This window comes from Strigops habroptila, chromosome 12, assembly GCF_004027225.2.
Source record: "Strigops habroptila isolate Jane chromosome 12, bStrHab1.2.pri, whole genome shotgun sequence".
NCBI classification, from domain to species: Eukaryota; Metazoa; Chordata; class Aves; order Psittaciformes; family Psittacidae; genus Strigops; species Strigops habroptila.
The window spans coordinates 25842531-25864801 of record NC_044288.2 but is presented as its reverse complement, the minus strand read 5'-3'; the positions used below and the strand labels follow the sequence as shown (position 1 = coordinate 25864801).

At 41.1% G+C, this 22271-nt stretch overlaps 1 protein-coding gene across 16 annotated transcripts in view; it reads left to right on the top strand.

Moving 5' to 3' along the window:
* The window catches only part of TENM2 (teneurin transmembrane protein 2), a 689309-nt gene that overhangs the window by 7530 nt on the left and 659508 nt on the right, over window positions 1–22271 (top strand). For 9 of the 16 annotated variants that reach the window (XM_030503751.1, XM_030503763.1, XM_030503761.1 and 6 more), the window contains exon 1: window positions 1938–2173. The exons of 1 other annotated variant lie outside the window; for it this stretch is intronic. The gene's annotated coding sequence lies outside the window, so the exon portion shown is untranslated. Of the gene's footprint in view, window positions 1–1937; window positions 2174–22271 lie in introns of those variants that run through there. 6 more of the 16 variants (XM_030503767.2, XM_030503766.2, XM_030503762.2 and 3 more) reach the window with 2 other exon arrangements.

Genomic DNA, 22271 nt, shown 5'->3' with positions numbered 1-22271 from the left:
GCATGGACTAAAAGTGTTTTGGATTTTGCTAATCTCTGTTTAATCATCATAAGCATCAAGTCAGGTGCTTCACGGATTGCTGTTCTAGATATTCCATTACCTTCCTCACGGAAACTTGCATTGCATCAAAATGCAGTTTGACAAGATTTGTGTCCCAGCTGAGTGTAATTCTCAGTCTTTCCTCCTGATAGGGATGGCTCATTACTTAGTTGCAACAATCTTTTTTATACATCTCTAACATTCATTTTTTCCCATCTAGTGTATTTTCAAGCAGAGAGATTATTTCCAGTAAAATGACTGTCCCAGTATCTCTGTACAGAAGCCTCTCTGCAGAATCAAGACATCACCAAGCATATTACACTGAAATTTAGACCAGAGCATTTGAGACAAGGACACATCTTGAAATCTGTGAAATGCCATAGAAAAAGATGAGGCCAGGGAGAAGCTGGGGCTATGTGAATTTCCTCACCCTGGTGAATAGATGCAGTCCTCAAGCTACAGCATTGCATGCAATTTACCAAGCTCTACCAGTATGCTCTCCCCTCTTCTCAATTAACCTTGAAAAGCTGAGATACTTCCCTGCTGCTTTCTGGATTGCCCCTTAAAACTCCTGCTCTTTGTTGACAGTTACAAAACTACAGTTTTTTAACTTTGCTGTAGTTTCTCTCTAATCAGACATTTGCAGTACACTTTTCCCAGCTACAGGTAATCCAGTCTGCTTAGTTTACTTCATTTCTCCACCCCGATTTTCTGTTTTATGGAATATAGACACTACATTATGTTATGCTTCGGCAGCACTGTTAGCCCTGCTGCTGCACATTACCCATGTCCGAGCCTTCTTTTCACTGCTGCCTCTGTATCCTGGTTAATTGAAGCTGCTGCTTTCCTCCTGGCCTTGGTAAGAATCTTGTACAAAGTTTTATAGGTTGACATCAGCTTGTGTGTAGGAGTTTGCTTTTCTCCTGTTTCCTGATATACTTAGCTTTAGTGCTCCTTTTTCGGGCACCATTGGTGCCATCACAGATCTGTAGCAAAGGGAGAGGGAAAATTTAACGTTCAATAATAGTCAACATTTAGTTACACTTCACAGAAAAGTGTTCTGCACAGTATTGGGAAGTAGCATTGTACAGAACACGGTGCCCTAGGCTCACCCGTGGCCAGGTCATTCAGAAGGGGAAGATGATAGCTAGCTACAGGAGCTCCGCTCCGAAGCGGTGCAGTGGAGTTTGTGGGAATGTTTCTAACTCGTGGCACGCGGACGGAAGCGATGTTCTAACGCGTCGTGTTTTCCCCCGTGATGCGATTTCGCTGTTGGGTCCCCCCCGCGCCGCAGCCCGCGGCTGAGGAGGTGGCGCGGCCGGAGGTTCGGGGCGCGGAGGGGCCGCGCTCGCCTTCGCCCGCGCCGCCTCAGCGCCGCCGCCTCCTCGCGGCTCCGGCGGGACCGGGCCGGCCGGGGCCGCGGCCTCCGTCCTTCCCTCTCGCTCAGGCGGCGGGACAGGCACCCGGCAGCCGGCTCGGCCCGCCGGCAGCCCCCATTGCCCGTGGCCGGCCCCGCTCCTGCACCGCTGCGGCAGCGCTCGGCCGGGGCAGCGCGGCCGCTCCGCCTGGGGACGGACGCGATGCGCTGACACCCGCTCTGCGCAGTGACGGTCAAAGGGAGCAAGGGCATCCGGAGAGCGCCGCGGGGCCCGCGGCGGCGAGGCGCTGCAGCGGGGGCGGTCCTGAGGGACCGGGTACCCAGCCGCCGCCGCCGCCGCCGCCGCCGCCCGCGGCCGCCCCTCACCGCGCCGCCGCCCGGCCCTGGTAGCGCGCGGGGGCCCTGCGCGCGCGCGGCCGGGTGCCGAGCGCGGGGATTGGCTGGCGGCCCCGGCCGCGGCGCGTGCAGCCTGGGGCCGGCGGGGCTGCAGCCAGAGCGCGGGTGGCGCGAGCGGCTGGCGGGGCCCGCGCTCCCTCCGCCGCCGCGGCCCCTCCGCGCCGCTGCCGGGGCTGTGGGAGGCTGCGGCGGCCGCTCCCGCCGCTCCGCTCCTCGGGGGAGGGACGGGACGGGAGGGGACAGCAGAGCGAGGAGAAGGAAAGGGGGGTCCCTCGTCTGTGGAGGAATCCGCACCGGTGCTAAGTTATCTCCCAGAGACGGTGTGAGGCACTCGGGCTGCTCAACCTGCTGCTGCTGCCGGTAAATGCTCTTCACTTCTTACTCGCCTACATGCTCAGGGCTCTCCTCACCGCTCTCCATTCGGCAGCAGCGCCTGGAGCTGCAGCGTGTCTGGCTCTGTCGCTCCCTTCCTTTCCAGCTCTTCCCCCCGCATCCCCTGTAATTGTGTTACTGGAGTTGACAACTTCTGATGTGTGTCTTAAAACCAGGCAGTCAGTGTTTGCTTTCCCGGAGCCGCTTAATTCAGCAGTTGGAGAGGTCATCAGTTGCGTGAGTTCCAGGGAAAGAGGATTCTCTGTGCCTCTGCAATAAGTGCTGCTGCTGCTGCTTTTCTGCCCATTAATTCTCATCCCTGATCGCTGGTATTTCTTTTATTGTTACCGTGTTTTAGTGTTGCCTTTGTTCTTTAAGCTGCTTCTTTTTTGTTTGTTTGTTGATTTCTTTTGTGGTTTGGTTTTTTTGTTGGGGATTTTTTTTTTTTTTTTTTGGTTGTTTGTGTTTTTAATTTTCTTTTTCCCCTTTCTTCTGGGATTGAAGTACAATATTTATTTCCCCCCCCCCCAGTTTTTGCCAACAGTGTGAAAAGGTGTCACTGATTCAGAAACTATTGTCCACAGTGCGTCTCGGTTAGGAACAGGCAGAATGAAGGCAGGCATTTGTATTCCAAAAGGGAATTAAAACAAACGCTGCTTTGCATCATTGCTGCAGATTTGCAGGAAGCAGTAAGGGGCTATAACACTATGTTGTTTGCTAAGATAATAAACGTAGAAGCGCTTTGGTGTGTCACATCTAGCTCTGCGATTGAGCTGGTTCGAAATTGCACTTAATAATATATTGAGAGTGTGGAGGAAGCTGGCACGTAGCGTGTCCATCGCTGAGACAATGTACCGGCGTCGTGCGCTGACACAGCCCAGTCCTGTCAGACCTTCCCTGGAGTGCCAGTGGACAAGATGCTGCTCGGTGCCTTGCGTACACCCAAACTGACATTTAAATAACGTGGCTTAAGGGATGCGGTTTGAGCTCTTAACTCTATCTCTGAACCAGACTCCCTTTTCAACACTTTTTGTTAGGATGCTTGTAAATGCCAGTGTAAATGTTTGTCTGTAGCAATTTCGGATTATTTAACACTACTGATGTCTTAATACAGGATTTTTGTGCCCCCCCCCCCCCTTTTTTTTGGTACTTCCATACTTAAGTGTTCTGTCCTCTTAAAAGGCTCAAAATGTAATGGCAAGTATTGTCTCTGTGTGTGTATATGTGTGTACATCAATAGTTATGTATTTTTATAGATAATGTTTGCCTTGTACTCATTTAAATGTACCAAACCTTGTATGACATGGAGAAAACAGGTATTATAACAGAATTGAAATTCAGGCACACAGAATTAAAGGAGACTTCATTTAAAATGTTTACTTGTATAGTTAAAAGATTATATAACATCAAAGAAATTTCAAATGCATGCATTGTAAAGAAGCAAAGTCTAGAAGTAGTAGTATTGAAGCAATTTAAGAAAATCAACCTGGACTGAAAGAATACAGAGTGCAAGCTCTCAATAAGTATGTGCAGTTATCTACTATCCTCATAGAGCACTTTACGGAATGCTGTATAAAATCCGATGTAGTTAAAAATGTAGTCTTTGTTAAGGACAGAGTTAATGACTAAGTAATCACCTGTTAATGTGGTTACTTTGTGCAAGTTTAATAGTGAGCCTGGGTTGTACAGCCTCAAAGTTTTTCTTCAAACTTCAGAAGAATTTAGAGAGATGTGATTCTTCCTCCAAGATATTTGTATTATCCTTCAGATTATACTGACTTGGGGAACTGGTGCATCTCCACCGTACAGAACGATGACAGGTATTTTCCTAAGGGGCTTATGTAAGTGAAGGTAAAGTGGATTTTTACAAGGGGCTGACAACCTAAAGATAGGTGGCATTTCTTGTGCTATCAGGGTTCAAAATATATGCAAACTATGTATTTGGGCATAATTTTCCTATGCATTGGCAAATCAGTAATCAGGTTGACGATTAATTTTGCTTGACCCATGTGCTGAGGTTTGTAGTCACTGAGTAATAAATAAAAACTATTCATATATTACACTGCTATCGATTGTAGGGCATTCAAAAAGCCAGCTGTGAGGTCTGAACTTTAATTCATTTTGAAAACTTTTTTAGCTGAGGTTTCTTCATGTCCTGGCAATGTCCAAGAGCTCACAGAATTATGTTTTTTTATTACAGTTGTTAACACACATTCAGCATATTAAAAAAACCAAGAACACCACAAAAAACCAGCAGCTTTGATCCAAACAATAGTTTTGAATTTTTTTTCTGCTTATTTTTAAACATTTCCTCCTAAGACAGTGCTCATATGAAACCAGTAATCTTTTAATTCTCTATGTGCTTATTTTTCATCTGGATAATGAAAATAAAATAATTGTGTTTCTGTGTCATTAGATTTTGAGTGTTTTCTGTAGCTTGGGGAAAATCGACATGTGAACACACTAGTGATGTTTTCCTCTAATTAAGTTGAACTGTATTTTAATTTTTAATATTTTATACTAGAAGTCAAAGAACTGTATGAGAAAATAGAGGTCACATGTGATTAACAGGAGCAGGAGCATTGATTTGAGGGGACTAATAGTTAAATTTCTTTGCCTTTTTAAAGAGCATTTTGATTTCTGGGAAAAGCAGCAATACATATCTATCAACTTGTGATATATTATGGTCATGGCTTTGGCATTTTCCTGTCAAATACTGTTGTTTTTGTCTTTGCAGTCAAAGAAAATTTCTGGTGACCAGTATTACTGTTAGAGTAAGTAATGGTGTAAGCTGTGCTAGTGATCTTGTGCTTAAAATTATTTAGAACAACATAGAAAAGAGAAAATGTTTGTTCAGTTCAGTCAAGGTCAATGTCTAGACTTTCTTGTCTGAGAGGTCAAACTAAACTGAAGGTCAAATTAAATGGAGACAAAGCTCAAGCCACTGTTAGACCACTCAAGTCAATATACCGATGTTTGAAAAGCTGTTTCGTGTTTGTTTGCAGTTTACTGGGAATTTAATCCCTCAATCCTTAATGTTTTTGGCACAAGGCGCACATAGGAGCAGCACCTCTGAAGTCTGTGCTTAAAGATATAACAACAAAAAATTATTGGACTGATCCTTTAAATAATAATATCCTTTTATATAAATGGATAGTTCTAAAAAGTCTGCCCTCCCCCGCCCTGGACCCGTAACAGGAAATAGAACCTTAGAATATAAATTAGAATTCTTTCTCCTGAACTGATGAAGATATGAGGTGTTTTAGTCCTGAGTTGTTTTTTCCAGGTTAGTATTTAATGGAAATGGCAAGTTTTTTCCAGGCTTTTTTTCTTTTTAACTAATAATTTCACAAAATCTTTATCAGGAAGAATAGCTTTCTGTAATGCTGTTCTACAATAGAAAAGATAGCTTTGCTGATACTGCACATCTGCAGAGTGGGTTCATACTTTCTGACCTGAGGTGCCATGTCCCAGAGCCAACAGATTGTAACTCATCTTTCTAATTTCTTCCTGCACAAAACAGCTTCTGTACAGCATACTTTTAGCTTATATGTAGGAGGTAGAGTATGAAATTACTCTGGCTGCATCACACTATTCCAACCACAGACTGGACCAACATTGTGTCCTGGTCGTCTCTGTAGTCTCAAAGAGCTCCTTGTCCTGATACTTAGTCTGAGTCACTTGGCTGAGCAGCTACAGGAACGTGTACAACATGCTCTGCAGTACAGTCTCACCTAATCCACATACAGATTTAAAAGATACTTTGGGGCATTCTCTGTTAGCTGAATTTTGTCTCACAATTATTGCTCTGCATTGGGATCTCATAATGCTGCTGAAGTTCAAATACATTGTTTTAAATCCACCTTGCTGACTAACTCAATATTATCAGACTTTTCGGATAAGCAGCAAGCACGCTAAGCTTAGATAGTACTCACTTTTTATTATTTTTTAAATAGATTCTTTTTGGTTGAATTGATTGACGTTCAGTGCCAAATAGTAATAAATTGTCTACTTTCATGTTTATTGCTGAACATTAATAACCTAGTAGTCATCCAAATAGGGTTGTAATTATAAGATTTTAAGCAACAAGCTGCACAACACTGAATTATAAACTTCTGTTTAGATGAGCAGGTTGTGAATGGATCCGTGGTGCTCACACTGCCTTACACCAGTGGCCGTATTCAGACACGTTCCTGGGGAATAATTCAGGAAACAAATGATCTTAATTGATGCTTCTTTCTTTAACTCAGGAACAGGTTTTGAGGAATATATATTTTATTGTCTGTGGAATGGAAAGCAAAGTTGCACTGAGGTGGGGGGGTTGGCTTTGGGTTTTGGGGATTGTTTTTGTTTTGTGTTTGGGTTTGTGTGGTTTGTGTGTGTATGTGTTGGTTGTGGGGTTTGAGTTTTGCTTGTTTGGTTGTTTTGTTGGTTTTTGCTATGATGCCAGTCAATTAATACGGGAAAATTAAAAAAACAAAGTATCCTCCTTTTTTGTTTTGGATAATAGAGTCTTCATTCTAGTTTTGTCTTTAAGGGACTGTTTTGGAATGTAAATGCATACATTTAGCCAAAATGCAAACTGTAACCCTTCGGAACTACAAATGTCTGTTACGATTGTATGAAATACATTACTAGCTGCTCTTGAAGGATTTTCTTACTAATTTGGGGCACACCGTAGCTGCCTTTGTGTCTTTAATAGAAGATTTAGAGCTTTCAATTGGTCTCAATTCTCCAGATTTATCTGCTGCTTTTCAGCCCATGCAGACAAGGAAAGCACCAGGGATTGTTCATAGGGCTGTGCAAGCCTACCAAAATCATTAAAACACTTTAGGAATATGGAAATATCTTTTGTAGAAAGACTTTGTGGAAAGGGCTGTGGGAAGTGTGTGAAGGGGCAGAACTGGCGCCCAGTGCTGTACCTGTGCTGTGGCTGTGCTGCAGAGTTGGCACAGCAAGGACAGCACATGGGGTAATGCTGGTGCACTGGTGGGGGGAAGCAGTGTAAGCGATTGGAACAAAACTGTCTTCTCTTGCTTATCCTTTTTCATGGAAGGATTTTGTGGGACCAGTGATACCAGTTAGTGTAAAGGTTTTGAGCTACAGTCTGAGAGACCCGGAGAAGCTTTTCATAGAATCCCAGACTGGTTTGGGTTGGAAGGGACCTTAAAGCTCATGCAGTTCCAACCCCCTGCCCTGGGCAGGGACACCTTCCGCTAGAGCAGGTTGCTCCAAGCCCTGTCCAACCTGGTGGATATGAGTCCAGGTCTGCCAAATTTTAGTGCAGCACCCAAGTGTTGTGAGTCATCTTCTTACATCTGTGTGCATATGGTCAAGAGCAAACAGAGCCTGTTTCCATGTGTGTACTTCTGTGGTTGGCTGTGTAACAATCTAGGTGTCTCCTGGGAAGTTTTATGTGTGTTCCCTTAAGGCTTAATATGAAAGTCTATTTTTCTGAATTATATACTTGCAACATTAAATGAGTTTTCTGAACTGAATTAAACCAAGTCATATGCAGCTTAATACACTTACAGAATATATAAAAAAATAAATTTCATTAGAAATGCCTATATTAGAAATGCCTGTTGCTGCACACTGTTTCCCTAGTTCTTCTGTCACTGTGTAGATACTTACTTTCACCATTACGGACAAGTTAAACATTTAAAGAAGATTACTTTTCATCATAGTTCATATTTCCATAGATTTCAGGTTTGACTGTGCTTGTGTGCAGGTTCTTGGTGCATTTGGTTTTGGTTTTGTGCTCACGGATGTTCAGAAAGCCATAGAGTTGGCAAGAGTATAGTCTGAAACACAGAACTTTCTCTTAAGGTATGTTTTCTTTTCTAGGCATTTTTTCTAACTTTTCTCTACATAGTTTTGACACAGAGAAAATGTTTTTATCGTTGTTTGTGGTTTTTGAGAGTGAGCGATGGCTGGTATACTCATTTTGCATGAGAACATACAAATCTGAACATCCACAAAAAATGTAAGCCCATAAGAGAATGGGGAAATAGTTTTTTCTTCCACTTAAACATAAGCAGACTGGGCAGTAAAATCAAAAGGATTATTATGAATCTCACAGGAAAATAATTGTTTTGACAGTCTCCTTCTAATCATGGGGAAGTTTTAGACAAATCTTAGTTTATAGAAGAATATTTGAGTTGAAACTTGTAACTATTGCTGTAAGTAAACACAACAAGAAAGTGGATTTGTAATTTTAATAACCTTGCAACTGTTTGATTTTTCTGAGTGTCTCTATTACATGTGTACAGTTACCTAAACCTTGATTGAGTTTACGGAAACATTTGTGTGACACATGAAGGTCTGCTAGCAATTAAGATAGGCCATGGCAAATGGTTTTGATCTGTTTTGGGAATATGTGGCCTAAATATCAGCTAAAGAACACTGGCAAAGACTGTTGAGGGAAAGTGTGAGTGTGCAGATCACTATTGGAAATGAAGCAATAGAGAACAGATTTTTAATGAAAGTTGAGTGTTTAGAGATGAGTGTGTGCCTATAAGATGATCAAAACTTCCTCTTAGCTTTACTCAATGCATATCTGGACTTTATCCTCCACCTGTAGCTATGGAAAATCCTTGAGAAACCCCACTGCATCTAGGCATTTCAGTTAAGGCACCTGAAATAAATGCATATGTTTGGTGGTTAAGTCTGTTCTGGAAAGATTTATGAGAAGTAGACCATCAGGTAGATTATTAATAGTCTAAAAAGCAGGGTATGGCAACAAAGATTTGTGTATAGCCTTGGTCACAAAAGGAACTAAACCTTTTTTTTTATGAGAAGTGAGCTGGCTTTAGTGGTCTCCCTGCACAGACACTAACTACATCTTCTCCTTTTCCTTTTTTCTCCAGCTGCTTGTTGTGGGCACAGAGCAGTTTTAGAAAAATTCTCTTAGTGCCATGCTAAGTTTGGAGGTCACAGCTTTATTAACCAGTACTCAAGTACCTGGTACTCCAGTGCAGATCTTAGCTGACACCAATGCCCCCAGCTATGGAATAAAGAGGAAGGTGTGCAGCTGACTGTCTTTCAGCTTTCCTACCTGCTAAGGGATGCTGACTGAAATCCAGAACATTGTCACCTTCTTTTTTTCTGCGGAACCTACTTGAGGTCGAGAGATTACATGAGAGTGGAGCTGCACAGAACATACCTTTTCAGAAAAACCATGTCAGTGGTCAGGACCAATGCATAAGTGACTCACTGTGCAGCAGAACTTGCTGCAGCATTTTCCTAGGGAAACAAAGTTACAATTCTTTCAGTAATCCTTCTGAAAAAGGCCCTCTGGAGGGTGGAAGTATCTGCATGGTACTTTGTTTCATCATTACAGGGCAAAGGAGAGAAACAGCTCGTCTCATTCAGCTCACGACATTGATGCCCAACATGCTTCCATTGGTAACTGACCTCACTGTCACAGAAAAAAGCTGAAGTAGTGAATCCTCGGTGGATCACTGTCATTGCTGCCTTCCTTCTGCTCCTTTCGGATCATTCCCTATCAAGGTGCTACCTCCTGCTTCAGGAGCCTGGCTACAAGCAGCAGTCTCTTTCCCTCTGGGGCCAGGAGGCGGGCAGGAGAATAATGCAGAAAAAAAGTAATGTGAACATTCCGCCACTGCCCTGGGGTCTGTCTTTTCTCTTCCCAAAGTGTACTCGTGGCCTTTGACTCCACCACTGCATCGCTGTTACTAAGGTGAACGCCTGTGAGGCCTGGAGCCCTGCATTCTGCCTCAGAGCAGTGGAGGGAAGGGCTGGCAGCTCCTCCTGGTATTGTGCTCCTTGTTGTATTGCCAGTGAGGATTACTAACTAATGAGTTGAATGAGAGAGACCTTTCGCTTTGCTTTCACAAGCAGCTGTCACTGCTGGAGAGAAGAAGTGGCGAGAGGTGAGAAGAACCTGTGGATTGCCTGTGGAGTATTTATTCTTCTATTGAAGCTCTAATTACCTAACTGAAACTCTTCTTCCATCTCTCCAGCAATCCCAGGGGCCTCCATAGTTCCTCTAGTTCAGCTGGCATTCTGTATCAGCTTCCTCCAGGCTTAAATTGCCTTTCTTTTTCCTGCATTGTTCCTTTAAAGGAGCAGTAATCACTTCCCCCTGTGTTTCTCAAACTGTCCAAAATATAAGCCCTTAATAGATTGCCCTTTCACAGAGCAGCTTATGCATTTCTTCAGTGCTTGTCACTCTTTGCCCATAACCTTCTCCGAATGCAAGTATTGGAGTTTATACATTGTCAGTTCTTCAGCTCTTGAACTTAATGTGTGTTACAAGATTAAGATTTATAATTGTACACTGGTTAGTTTAAGGGCAGCTTGTGGATGGCCTTTGCCCTTTGCACTGGGTACTGGGGTAGGGAGAGCTGTGTCATTCTGTTTGCCTCAGCAGTCTTCTCAGGGAACATCAGAATTCAGGTTCTGTTAATACTTCCAACATAGATGGTCATTCCCTTCTTTCCTGGTGATGCCATGCAAGGGAGACAGCCATGAAACTTTTTAATTCCCTTGCTGTTATAGGAAAGAAGCAGTATGAGGTATGGGGTTTATATCTCTTGAAAAGCTGCTCTGATTGCTGCTTTGTACTACCTCAATTTGCCAAAGATTTTCCATCTAGCCCTGAATACCAAAGAGTCCCTGATTATTGAAATCTTCCTGGCCTCTAGAACAATGTGCTACAAGTTCTATGTATAGTCAGATTGGGTTAGTCCTAGTAAGGGCTGAAACCTGGTGGGTATTCCAAAAATCTTTAGACAGTTTCCCTGAAAGCAAATGAACTCGCCCCTATGAATTGTAGAGTAGGAATGTCTTTAAATTTACAACATAGCAATACTTAGATATAACAACAGCTAAGCCTGAATTGGCTATGTTTGAATATTAGGGTCTGATCCTGTGAATAGTCATTCTTGTCCTGCTGTTCAAATGAGTGTGTGTGAGGAAGCATCACCTGCTTAAGGCAAGCTATGCTAGGACATGCTTTTCCCACTGTCATCCATTTGCAGTTTAGTTTAACTGATGCATTTGAAGGAAGGACACTGAAAAGATAGTTAGATGTCACTTTAATCTTGCTAATGAAATGCTGTTTAGTACTTAGCAGGCCATAATATTGGCACAGCAGAACCTATTGCTTATAGCTATCAGGTTTTATTTTCAAACTAAGCAGCAACAAACATATATGAGCTTGAATTTGTGGCAGTTGAAGTTAAGGGATGCCTTGCAATGATTACAGTGACTTTGGATCCAACCTTGGTTATACATGCTGCTTTTTTAGCTGGGTAAGGAGGCTAGATTTCTGTGTTTCTAAGTGCTTCCTTTTAAAGGAAAAGAAAAAAGATATGTCCTGGCACCACACATTCCACAAACAACTGCAGAAGTTAAAGAAAAAATACTGCATCCTTGGTTTAAGATTGCTCTCCGTTTAAGCAGTGCACACAAGTAAAATCAGGGGGCTCTCCTGGTGGTTCACGAGAAGCTATGTGTTACTCCACCCGTGTCCTACCTTGTTTGCAGAAGGAGCATTGGCAGCTGCAGGACTGTGGCCGCTGTGCTCTTTCCTGGGTCCAGGTGGTGACCTAGCAAAAATGAGGATTAAAATCTTTATTGCTGTCTTCCTTCTCACTTCACTTATCTGCTCTAAACTTAACTCTGCATAGGTGTATTTTAAGCTCCAACACATAAGCTCCATGACTAAGGGTTATTTGACTTGGTTCAGTCAGTTCATGAATATTTTGGACCATAATTCCCCAGATTTATTATGAAGAGGTCTGTTCATGTCAGAAGTCACAGTATGCATGTGACTGTGTACTTTGAAGTAATGCTTTCTGTGTCAGGTGGTTGGGTGCTGAATTTTATGCTGCGACCCTAAAAGGAATCTCTTTGGTTGGCTGGTGGTGCTTTTTCTCCCTTTCACCTTCCTTCTTCCTTCCTTCTGTACCCTGCTCCCCTCAGCCAGGACATTGATGGGGAAGGTTTTACAGGTATAATTTCATTTTTGTAGTTGACTAACCATCTTATTTCCAGAAGTTGTGTGAATACTTGGCGCTGTTTCTTCTGTTATGTATGAAACCTTATTTGTGCCTATTACCAGTAGATTATAGCTAAATGCTGAATGTTATAAATGAATGTTTATTTCCACTTTGATTACTCTGGAAGTCCATAGAGCTGCTATTCATCTTCCCTACTTAGCAGTTATTCAACATATCAGTTTGCTCACATAGTAAATCTGTAACAGCTTTTTGTATTATGGAAAACAGTCCTTCCTTTAGTAGGGAAGCAGTGGTGCAGGATAAACTAATGCACTGAAAAACAGATTTATTTATTATTGTTGCAGTCCCACAGATAAAGGCATGGATCTGTTGCCTCTGAACAGCAGACAGAGTTATTCTGGGCAGTTCACCCACTCAGTAGATCCATTTGGAAACTGGATTTACTGCCTGGAATGTATCAGTTTTGTGGAGAGATGCATGACTTTACGTTTGCTAATTGTGCACCTTTTGCCATTATGATTTTATTTTTTTAGTCGCAAATGTTTCAATTAGAAAGGGTTTTGGAAGATGATAGAAGTTGGATGAGGTTCCGGTCGTGTAGGAGGGAAAGAAAAATTAATCCAATTTTTAATTTCAGATAAACAGCTTTATTATAGAGGCTATCTTCTCCGTTTGCGATTAGTCTGAACATGGACAAGAGTCTTTCAAAGTAACTAAAATGGCTATATTACATTTGAAATATATGGTAGCTAGGTGGCCTGTTCACTGATTGCTTTTAGCACATTATGGGACCATATTCTTCTTTAAATTAACGAGGCTTAGGTTCAGTAGACTAATGAGTGCCCAGTTTTGCTCTTCTCTTTGAACTTCTGCAAGACGGAAATCCTGAAATCCTTTGGTGAGCAAGTACCTCACTGGGGACCATGACCATGTCCTGTAGTGCAGGAGCACCTGTGCTTCTCCCAGATGAAAACCGGGTGGCAGCACTAGAATCCCACTGTCTTTTTTCCCATTTCCTTGCCGTCTTTGAAGATCTTTGTTGACTAAAAGCTGAAATTCTGGAATACAAGAGCTGAGCTCCTCTTACTGCTGGGATGTACCTCGCAAGGACTGTGTCAGTCTTCTCAGGACTTAAACAATTATCCCTGTGGATAATGGAATACAGTGTATCAATAGGAAGCATGTTTTTGGGAAAACTGAATAAATTATACCTTGGAGCTACCTGCTTTTCTTCAGCAGTCTGTTTATAGATGTCTCTAAGCATGTTGTATATTGACAAAGCCCTGTTATTCAAGGCTTTGCGAGATGGATTTGCACAGTTTTATTATCAGAGAGTAGCTTCTTTCACCATTACATAGACTGCCCCCGCCCCATTGTATGTGTATGTGTTACAGTTAAAGCGCACTTTCAAGACACTGTTATCTTCTTTTTTTGAGGGCCATGACTTATAAAAGGCAAAGACATTCTACCTACGTAAAAAACGCAGCATCAAAGGAACTCTTTAACCTGGCTCCCCAATTCCTAGCTATCACTTCCACAATCTTAGTTTTGAGGTCCACAAGACTTCTCCTCGGACCTTCTCAGCTTTCTGTTTTCCCACTTCCTGGCAGGAATTCCAGGCCAGAAATACTATTTGTTTGGTTGTTGTTGGTTTTTTTTTCCAGTCACCACAGTGCTTCATTTCATGTACCCTTTGCACAACCCTGCTCTCTAAGGACTTCCTTAAAGCTTGCATTGTTTTCACCGAGAGAGATTAAGGGTACAAATTAGAGAAAGGAAACAAACCCAAAACCCAAAATCCCCTTTCAAATGATACCAGTAGTAAAGCATTGGAATAGTGTATCTGCAGAGGCCGTGAAATCCTCACCGTTACTGATATTACAGTACTGACTAGACAAACATCCATCTAGGATGATAGTATTACCATTGATGCTGTCTTGCACTTATGGGACAGCTTAGACAGCCTTGCAGTGGGCATCTCTCCCAGTTGTACTTTTCTGCAATGTTCTGGACTAGCACTTTATGATGGAAATAGGTGGATCTAAACAGATGTCTACAAAAAAAACCCCTCCAACTTTTTTATCCAAATATGTTTCTTAGAAATTTACTCTATTTTTTCAAGGTACTGAACTGGAATTAGGAGTTAGGATGACTGAAAACATGGATAATTTGAAAATGGTAAAAATGGATTATAACAGTGCTATTTCAGGTTAGATAGGTATATATATACACACGTATCTGTGCGTGCATGCATAAGGGTTTGCAACTTGGATACAAAAATCTTTGTAACTACAAGGCAGGGATATTGTGTTGTTTTTGTTAAACTGTTTTTCCCTTTAAAGGCTTCCTGTCTAAGCAAGCCCTTAATGTATGGAAAGAGGCTAGGATCAGGAGTAAGATAGCTGTTTTGCTGAGCTGTTCTGTAAGTGCTGTGGCAACCTTCTCCACAATTGAAACTTTGCGCTAATAAGTATTTGTATATTGCAAGCAATTCATTTGGCATCACATATCTAAGAATAGTACCCAAATAGCTGATGAAGCTTTATCAAATACCTTGTAAAGAAAATGAAAGCGTCCTTGCTTGGTAAATGAACCTGACAGGAGAGAAATAAAAGCACGAAAAAGTAGATCATGCTTTAGGTCATACAGAAATATTGTGAGGAGAGGATAATAGAACGCACATGAAATAGAGTAAGATGAAAGATTTAAGCTGTAACAGCTTTGTGAGGGAATGCCCTGCCTCTCTCCTTGTTTCCCTGTATTGCACCAGTACTGATCTTTTTAAATGTGGAAATAGGTGCCCTCTGTGACTACCACTATATCAGTACTACAGAGCAGATCCTTGAACTCTGAATTCCACCGAGGTATCCCCAGATGCCCTAGATACTATTGAGGTTTTCCCTGGAAAACAAAATGGTTCAGAAGAAATGACCCAGGCTGGCATAACCTGCTTGCTTTTATAGTAGAAGTTACAGTGGGATTAGTGAGTAAAGTATTGAATATTGTCTCTTTTAATGCTATCCTTTGAAATTAATGGTGATGATGATTCCCCAGTTTGGGGAACATGGTAGTGGCTTTCTAGTGACTAATAGCTTCAGTCAATAGTGTAATAGGTTTTTGCGACATGAGAATGAAAAGAAATTCTAATGAAGGTCAGATAGCAAATGGCTACTGAATCGTTAGTTTTAAAAACCTGTCAAAGTTTGCAGTCATTTGTTCAGGTTTTGTTAAGCAGGCTTTTTTCACCCTTGGTGACAGAGCAGTGATCGTTACAGATAGCTGAGTGTATTTGTTGGAAGAACAGACCTAGTCTGTTAGTCTCTTGAAGAAGAGAATTGATGCTGCTTAGCTTGATGCATATGTCAAAGCCCAGTTTGGTTTTCAGACAGTTTAGATGAGTTGGCATTGTTGAGCCTGACAGTTAAAACAGGACTCTCTGAAGTCTCATTTTGCTGGTTTACTTACTGGTTCAATAGCCATCACCAATGACATGGCATCATGCATAGCCATGATGCAGGTGAATATATCACTATGGAACTAGTAAATGTGTTCCACTCTGTCTTCACCATAGATGGCTAAATCAGTAACTTTTATTTGTAAACTTGTAGGGTTTTTGTTTGTAGTTCTCGTTACCTGTTGTATGCTGCAGGGTGTAGCGGTAGTTTTGTTGATTTGGGTTAGTGGACGAGGTTTCTCCTGTTACCCAGGTAGAGGACTTTTACAAGGGCATTGAAAGGAATGTGTCATGTCTGAGAATATCTCGTAAACACATTTCAAAATTGTGGCTAAAATCAAATGTGCTTCCTTTCTGTAGAATATTATTTCTCTCATTCGCATTTGTGAATCATTCATCTGTTTGTCAGCAGCCAGTGATGCTCCTGCAGTAAGTGAATTTCTGTTAGCTACCTACAAAGTTGGGTTTTTTTCATCAACATACTGATTCCTCCTATGGCCTAGTTAAGTTAGCTACAAAACATTCATCTATGAAGCATTAGATGACTGTGATTATTTCCCTGAATGATAGAAAGCAAACACAGGATAGAAGTTAAAAAAAAATCTCAAATCTTTGAGGATTGAAAGAAAACCGATGAAACTGCCTTTTGGTGTGAATGAGTAGTTCAAAGTGAGGGTAATACTGCAAAAGTATAGTTCAAGTTAAGCCTTGGCAGACAATCTCCCATAAAATCCTTGCTGCTCAGAATCTATTCAGAGAAAGCAGAACACTGTGTAGGCTGTTATTTTGTTCTTGTGTTGAGGTAAATTTATTTAACTTTTGGAAGGATATGCATGTATACACGCAATTTCCTTCAAAAAAGAAAGTGTAGGGAGGTAAGTTTCTGATTACTAGTTCCATGAGGAAGGAAAAGGAAGTCTGAAACAAATTCCTGTTAAGAGCAGATATTTAACTATAGAATTATTATTGAATGAAATTATTCCTGGAATGTCTGTTGAGTTTTTTCATACCAAAATATTGTTTCCCAGTTTCAGATCTGAATGTGAAAATTGGAAAGAAATACAGATACTGACTTTTAAAAATAAAACAAACCAAAACTAAATCTTCATCAGTTAGAAAAACGCTTCTAATGACCCATCTGAAAAAATGATTTTCTGTTCAGTGTATTGAAGAAGGGGTTATGTGTTACTTCAAAATCTTAAACCAGAGCACAGTATAGTACCAAGTGCCACATAGTCCTTGGTTGTACTACACATGCATAATATTGTTTTAATATTTTGTGGTTGGGTTTTTTTGATTAAAAACAAAGCAGGTTAGAACTGCTGTGGGGAAAAAAAAATCATCAGTGTGTACCTCATGAGGTTGCATTTAACTGCTCTAACAAAAGTAGGCAAATAAATGCATGCGGTCTGCAAGTCTTACATTGACTATGTCAGAGAATTAAAAGAATACTCTTAAAGGTTTATTGATTTATTTTTCATTTTCTAAAATATTTGTGTCTCTAATTTGCTTCTCTGTTATACTTTCACAATATGCATTTTGGGGGCAAACCCTATCCTAACAGCTTTCTCATATGTCTTCAGCATAGGGATTATTTTTGTGCCATGACTGTTAAATCCTTGATTATGTTGTGGGCAAAATGTAGCAAAGCTATCTAGCACCTTTTTTTGAGAAGGACTAGCTGTTGTGTTGTTACTATGCTCAGTGTGGTGCTTATGGAGCTTTCTGAGGGGAGATGTTAGGAAGGAGGTTTGTATATTGTTGAGGTGCTGCACTGAAGGTCACAAATTCCCAGCTGGCGCTAGGTATGCTGGATTCTCGCGGCCACGCAGAGGGACAGGAATGGAGGCTAGAGGGCAGAGTTAATAGTTCTGCTGGCTCCAAGGTGGTTATAGTCCAAATATCTGTCCTAATATCTGACCTGATATGTTCCTAATATCTGTGATTTTTCTTCTCTGTGGTGCAGAAAAATACAGAACTCGTGTTTGTTGAGCAGTTCACACTGCTTCCTAATGACCAAGGCATGCCAAAACCAATTGCCTAACAAGGTGTTATCATCTGATATTTCCCATTTGCTGGTGCCACATGAGCCAGGCACGGGTGCTGGCAGCACTGCTCGGGACAGTTCTGTGCAGCCTCAGGATGCACTTTATTTTGGTCTCTGTTCCCTGTGTGACACATGCCTGTCATAAGAGAAATGGGTGCCATGCTGCAGCTGGGAATCTAGCCCTCCAATGGATCTGTGACATGAAGTACTAAGTGAATGACTTATGCTGATTCAGAAGGGTAAGAATTCTTAGATTTGTTATTGGGGTAAGTTGTTTTCCCCTCTTACTTGGTGCAGCAGTTGCTGTCCATCATCTTTTTATTGGTGCGGTACCCTGTATGAGAAATTAAAGAGAGGATGCCTAATACCCGAGAACAGATTTTTCATTTTGTAATCTGTGACAAGCTGACAGAACACGAGAAAACATGATGGCCTTTCTGCTCCAGACATATCTATCTGTCTAGGTGTGAGTACCTTAGCTATGACAGCAGCCAGTGCAGAAATAGTGTGTGTGATGGTTAGATATGCATGGATATGCCTGTGCATCTCCAAATTAAATGTATGAAGTATTGTGGACAAAGTTTTTAAACCAAAGTGTTTTGTCACAGGTCTTTCCTGAACAGTTTGTGAACTTTGATACTTGATCTCAGTCTACTGGCACTTTGAATTCTGGGCTCTTCCAAGCCCAGGAAAAGGGGAAGCAAGATTTTTTCCATTATTCTCATTGCTATATTCTCTGGGAGAGGGCTTTTCGTTTATTGCATGTTCTTAGGAGTGAAATATTGAAGACCAGATAGTGTACTCTGATACCCTGCCACAACTGAAAATGCAATCTTCCTGTTAACCATCATTGCCTTCTCCCAAAGTATGTGCTAAGTGTAGCAAGTACCATGAATGAACTTAAAAATCTAATTTCACCTGCAGCTAACTCTTTTGATAGATTTGAAGAAAATAAGGTATTTCTTTATTCTGGCCACTTGCAAGTATCACCTACAATTTGCATAGTAAACACATCATTTCAGAGGAGCTTGGGCATAAAAAGTGGGTGGTTTATCACCTTGGTTAAAGGTGATGAAGTCCAGAAACAAGAAGTTACAAGAAATATGAATTGAGTGTGTGATTCAGACTGCAAGTTCTATGGATTTCTTTCATTCTTTCAAAGTTCACAGAAAATATATTCTCAAAGACATTGCATTTCATAATACTTAAAAAAAAAATAAAAAAAAAAAAATAAAAAAAGCCATGATAGCTATATTGGATTTTTAAGTCAGCTTAGATTCCTGCCCTGCTGAATAGAAATGAGCAGCCTAACATGGAGTCTTCAGAATGCTTAGCAAGTGGTGTTCAAAAACACCTGGTGTTACATCTAAATATATGGCAAATGGTCCTGCCTCAGACAAGTACTTGTTATTTGACCAAAGAAGATACATCTTGGTACAGTCTCTTATGCATATTTTGGAGAAACATGAGAAAAAGTTTCTCTTTTGGATTTCCTTGCCAATATTTCTGAGCCAGATGATTGAGAAACTAGTTTCACGGTCTTGCTGCACTTACTATTGTAGAAGATTTGAAGGATTGCATCCCCATCTGGTCATTTGATGTAAACTTTTTGAAGCTTTAACAGTCAGTTTAGATTCTATAACACATCACAGCTTTGAGAGATCTTCCCCAGCGTTATTGTGCTGTCTGATTGAGTCTGCATTTACTAGAGATTACAGCTGTGATTATATAACCGAGAGATATAGGCAGATAGATAAAGATGAAAATCCTTTGTATTGTTTGACTTTGATTTTGTTTTATTGTGGGTTGTTTTGTTTTTCCCTCCCAGATTTGAGTTGAATATAGAAACTTGAGAGAAAGAAGTAGAACACAGACTTGGGAAAAACAAGCAGTAAATTGCAGTTAGAAACTGTGTAAGTCAGGGGTTTTAAGATGGTGTGTTGCCTTTACTATATATATGTATATTTGTACATGTGTCTATACTTACGTGTGCGGAAAGGTTAACAATGCAGATGCCTTTGCTATGAACTCAATAATGATGGTAAGAGTATTTTTTCTATGAAATGTGGGTTCTTTGTTAATTTTTATCTGACTATTCTTTATTTGCATGAAGATGGTAGCAGTAAGTAGTTGGTTTGCAGTAGAAGAATTCAAACTTCATTAGCAAAATACAAAGCAATCTTCTTTGCCATCTGATTCTTTATGAAAGTAGGATTTTACACACAGCAACATTAATTACAATTAACTATAGCATTCTAATTTGTTGACTTTATTTATTTAGAACTCTATTAGTGTTAAACAATTAATGCTAAGTTGAACTTTAAAGTGGATAAGAACATCATTCTAAGCTGTAATAGCTTAGTGGATGAGCATATTGTCCTAAATTGGCTTAGCTACATCGTTAAATTGTTGCTGTATACAGTGCATGTAATTATACAATGACTGAATACTATTAAACGTATCACTCTTTTAGGTACACATTGCAATAGTGTAGCAAATGTTTCTAAAAGTTGCAGTTATGAAAAGTTATTGTTTCAAGCACTATCTTTAAGTTTTCACTGGATGGATTCTGGGTCAGTTTCCAAAAATATAAAGGTCAGAGGGTTTGACTTGGTACCCAAGCCTGGGTTTGCAGGCATGGTTACTTTTTGGCAACATTACTTTTCATTTGTGTTGGTAGAAAAATTATTTTCAACTTTGCCTCAATAGCTTAATACCGTTCCATGCACTTACTTCACTTACAGGGGATTTGCATTTGTAACACTTTTTTCCATTTAACATGCTTTATATTATAGTAGGAAATGGAGAAGAGAAATCACCAGGCTGTTTAAAAATTCAAATGTCTGTCCTGTGAGTAACATTTGAATTCATCCTTTTTTCTTTTCTCAAACTGCTAAGTGCAGTAAGGACACAATCCAATGATGAAATAACCAGTTTTCTAAAATAAAAATATGCTAGCACACACACTTCAAAATAAATGTATGTAGGAAGGATATTTTCTCTTTACTTTTGCATTAATGTGTGTGGGAGGGATATTTTCTCCTCACTTTTGCATTACAACCAGACGCACTCATGCACCCAGGCATAGCTGTTTATCTCTGTATTTATAAATATAGGCTATTCCTTTCAAGCTGTAGTAAGGCAGTGTGTAGTGGGAGCAGTCCAAGGCAGAAATAGTGTGACTGAAAACAGCTGTTGCATCCTGGTTCCCCCACTTGCTCCCTGGAGAAATAATATGTTGCCTATCTCCAGACAGTAGTTGATTATTTTCTCCTACATGTTCCTTGGCTGTTAGTGGGCTCATGGACAAGATGAGGCAGAATCACAGCACCACGTGTTGCTACTTAACTCCGAGTGAGGAAATAGTGTCTTTTGTCGTCTGTTCTTCCCCGTCAGAGAGCCAGCAGTGGCCTACACAGGAGAGTAACTAATTCATGCTCTCTGACCTTCGGCATGTAAAACAAGCAATATTATCATCCTCATTTGCACTTCTGTATTATTTACTGTAGTGATAAAATCAGAGGTCCACAGGCAGGTTTGAACTGCTGTTGTCTTGGCTTCTGCATATGTAGGAACTAGTAGGAGTTACCAGGAGGGTGAGGTTTCAGCACTTACAGGAGAAGTTCCCAAGGGACTCTGGGGCTCAGGTGTGCTCCCTGCTACCTGGCTGGATGCCCCAGTGCCAAGGTGCTTCATCCCTGCTCTCTGGACTGCACTGGCTGCTCTCCTGTTCCCTGTCCCACCCAGAGTGGATGACAGCTCCACTCTGGTGGAGTGGCTCCTGCAGAGACTTGTTCAGCTGCCGGCTTCATGGATTACCCTGTGGAGTGTCGTGTAGTAGGGAGTTAAAGAGGTGTCTTACCTCCTACCTCATTCCATAGACTGCCACAGCCTTGAGAGGGGATTATTTTGTGTTTAACCTGCTATCTTGGAATCACCCTTAGCTCAGGTCAGGCAAAGGACAAAATGCCAACTCAAAGTAGTCACAACATCCAAATGAAACAACACAAATGTTGCTGCAAAGGGTGTAAGGGAGGAAAAATATTCTTAATCAGTTTTTAATTAAATAAGTTGTGGAAGTTTTTCCTCACCTTCCTACTGTCAGCTGACCTGTAGGTTTTCCTGGCAGTCTCTCTACTGCATCCAGTATGTCTTAAGATGCCTGTTGCAGAGAACAACTTCCTAGTGAAATGCAGCATTTACTGCCAATCCTGTTGTGAAGTCCTTGGCCTTAGAGGAGAAAGCTGTTTTCTTTCTCTCCAGAACTGGTTTATTTCTTATACCAGAAAATAGTGCAGCCGTTCCTATAAATTAATGGGTTTTGTCACTTTTTTTTAAAGACCCCTATCTGTTACTCCCTGTTTTGTTCCCTGTACTTGCCTGGCTGTTGGTGACTCCTCCCTTCCCCTTTTGGTGATTCAGTGTTTGTTTCCCGGCAGGAAATCTGTTGGGTTTTTTTTCTGAACTTAATACTTCTGTGTCTATTCATCCTTACGCAAGCATAGTTGATACAAATGTCAAAAGTGGATGAGCGTAGGTGGCTCATTACTGGCTCCAGATTGAGCCTGAGCGCCATGGTAATCACCATTTTGTGAA